The sequence below is a fragment of the Natrix helvetica genome (genome assembly GCF_964273705.1).
Source record: "Natrix helvetica genome assembly, chromosome: 4".
NCBI classification, from domain to species: Eukaryota; Metazoa; Chordata; class Lepidosauria; order Squamata; family Natricidae; genus Natrix; species Natrix helvetica.
Genome location: NC_138550.1, coordinates 165,104,192 through 165,107,387, shown reverse-complemented (window position 1 = coordinate 165,107,387; position 3,196 = coordinate 165,104,192). Strand labels below are relative to the sequence as shown.

The 3,196-nt window shown below is 41.1% G+C and overlaps 1 protein-coding gene across 1 annotated transcript in view; it reads left to right on the top strand.

The window, feature by feature from the left end:
* The window catches only part of LOC309391042 (uncharacterized protein), an 11,209-nt gene extending 8,260 nt beyond the window's left edge, over window positions 1-2,949 (top strand). Inside the window, exon 2 of the mRNA XM_081951087.1 lies at window positions 2,822-2,949. The gene's annotated coding sequence lies outside the window, so the exon portion shown is untranslated. The remainder of the gene's footprint in view (window positions 1-2,821) is intronic.
* Window positions 2,950-3,196: the final 247 nt, after the last annotated feature.

Genomic DNA, 3,196 nt, shown 5'->3' with positions numbered 1-3,196 from the left:
CAAAATCCCTTCTAAACTTTAACATCGCTGGTGGTAGCTCTTTAAAAACACCAATCATGTTCCCATCTATTAGAAGAGAAGAATAAAAAGACTTCTGCAAGATGTCATTTCTAAAATTTCTCTCAGTAAAGTATATCACAACATCTCTTGGTAGTTGCCTTTGTAATGCTATACGTGAATTTACTCTGTAAATTTTATCAATCTTAGCCGAAATCTCACGGGGGTCATCCACTTTTAATAACGTAGCCAAGGCACCGGCACAAACATTTCTTAAGTCCTCTCTAGGATTTTCTCTTAAGCCTCTCAATCTGATAGCGTACTCCATAGATCTAAATTGTATCATAGTAATATCATTATCCATCCTTTGCATATTCCCCTCCATTTCCACAAATTTCAGATCCTTTCTTTCTTTCGTTTTGGTTTCCAAATCCACAACTAGTTGCTCCACCTTACAATCCACCTTAAGAACAACCTCTGACAGTCCCGTAGCTATAGCTTGCATGTTTTTATCGACCTGGTCAGACCTTTTTATGGTGTCCTGGACCATTTGTTTAACCTCTTTAATTTCTTTGCCTATAAAGTCCTTCAAATCCTGGAGGTTTATTGTAGTGGCTGAGGGAACCACCCCTTGTTCCGTTGTCATTCTTAACAGAAAAAAAGAAGACACTTCTACCCAACTTTCTCACAAAATGCTCTTTCAAGTGAATCAGGTTATATAAACTAACTTTAGAGTTGTTAATAATTATTTCAGCCGTTCCACCTTTACTGCTTTTCAGCCCCCAGCTGTCAGCAACCAGTTAACTTTCATTTTCTTTAGGTTTTCAGCTATAAATTAACGCCATTTTGAATCCTTTGTTCTAAGCCCATGCCTTTCAAGTTCAGCAGTAGCGTTCTTTAACAAAAATTTTCAAACTTAAAACTTAAGATACTTGCAAATGTTTCCTTCTTGGTTTGCTCGGAGTTAAAGGCTGTTCACGACGTCTTGCTCCACTAAATCATTAGTGGAGGATCTCAATAGACCGGAGCATAGAACAGCTGCAAAGGGGGGCTCTCCTTGCCCACACCCCAGAGGCTATAAATCCTTCTGGGGGGCTACACAAGTGGCTCTACCCGACAGCTGTATCTCTCTCACCTAAATTCCTGAGAATTTAGTGTCCAAGGTGTTTACGATCTTAAAAAAAACACCTCAAAGGCTATTGAGTCGACAAGCTCAAAAACTCCTGCCCGCGACGTTCGTGGCACAACCCGGAACACTTGGAAATAGTTTGACTCCCTCTTCTTTGTGGCAACCCCTGAGATATTGGAACAACTTGCCTCCAGAAGTTGTGAATGCTCCAACAGGTTGGTTAACCATTTGTATAAAATGGTGCAGGGCTTTCTGCCTAAGCAGGGGTTTGGACTAGAACACAAGTAAATAATTCAACAGGATTCATGTATAAAAGAAACTTGTTTATATACAATGATATAAAATATGTTGCATTTATATAATACCATGCAGCAGAAGACAGAACAACCAGAATTCAGAACCCAGAAGCACAGAATAAATATAACCACAGCACAGAAGCACACACACACACACACACACACACACACACACACACACACACACACACAAAGATCAGTGAACCTAAGCCACGCCCAGGCTCTGAGCCATCTGCGTCAGCAAACAATCCCCATTGGCTGACCTGTTATCATGTCTATTCCAATTCATGAACCTTTATATACTCACAGTTAGCACCCAATGTTCAAGTCTCTTGTTTGCTTGAATGTACACTGAGAGCTTATGCACCAGAGACAAATTCCTTATGTATCCAATCATACTTGGCCAATAAAAAATATTCTATTTTGTATTCTATTCTATCATCCGGCTGGAGGAAGCCTCTAGAAAGAGAGGTCCTTGAGAGACATATTCAGAATATGTTACAAAATAGGGCAGAAGCCTTCCCTGAGGCCACGTGAGGCCCTCATAAGCTCCATTTTGGGATGGGACAGCCTCCTGCAACCCTCTCCCAGTGAAAACGGAGCTCGGGAGGGCTGCCCTCAGCCCTCGTGAGTTCTGTTTTCACCAGCAGAGGCTTCGCGGGCTGGTCCTTTGCTGTTTCCAGGACTGTCCTGCGGGCCAGATCTAAGCACCCTGTGGGCTGGATCTGGCCCCTGGGTCTTGAGTTTGGCACCACTGCTGTAGAAAGAGATGTCCTTGAGACAGAGATTCAGAATTGAAAAACTCTCTGGCAGTGACCACCCTGAATCACTGAAAGACAAGAAGTGGGGATGAAAAAGAATCCTAGAAATGGAGATATGCTACAAGACAAGAATCTTGCAGGTCTGTTTCCTGGTCTGGAGAGCCTTCAAGGGCTAACAATGGCAGCCCCCTCAATACCTCCTAATTTTGTGTTGTCCGAATTGAGTATTTTGAGTATTTTCATTGCTTGAACTTTATAGAAAACTATTTTCTTTCCGTGGGGTGGGGTGTTATTGGTGCTCTCTGAGCTTGATGGTTTTCCAGCAGATGTTTCATTACCCAAACTAGGTAATATCACCAGTGCTACTAACTAGAAGTTACCTCATTTTGGTAATGAAACATCTGCAAGCTCAGAGAGCATCACAGACTCCTCATTTCAACCCTGAGCTGCAAATATTCTCCTTTATTGATATTATTGTTTCTTTCGTGCCCTTGATGCTCTGTAGTGTTTGACATCCCTGGGGAAGAAATAAAAAACGGAGATCCAATTTTCCCCTTTCTTGCTTCTTTTCCTTCTGTGAATGTACCCATTAAAGTTAAACAGGAAATTTAATTTTCAATTAAGTGTAATTTAAACAGGAAAGCAACATGACTTTTGGATACTAAGAATGATTGCGGAGTTCAGCCGAACACTAATGGTCCAGAATTTAATGGCTTTATAAGGACTGTCTTGAAGAATCGATGTCTCACTCTTCTTGAGCCAAAACCATCTCTGTTTTTACACTTTGCTAGAAACCTGGGCGAAGAGAGGACTTCTTTTGATGCCAGATCATGATTACAATGAAGACACCCTGAAATAGGACAACTCAGTAGAATTTGGATATCAAAAGGTAGGCACTCTATGCACACATCCCATATCTGGAATTTATCTCTATGATTGACTGATTATGTGCCATAAAATCATTGTCAGTTTTTAGCGAGCACATACTGTAGATGTTCATTAAATGAACTAGA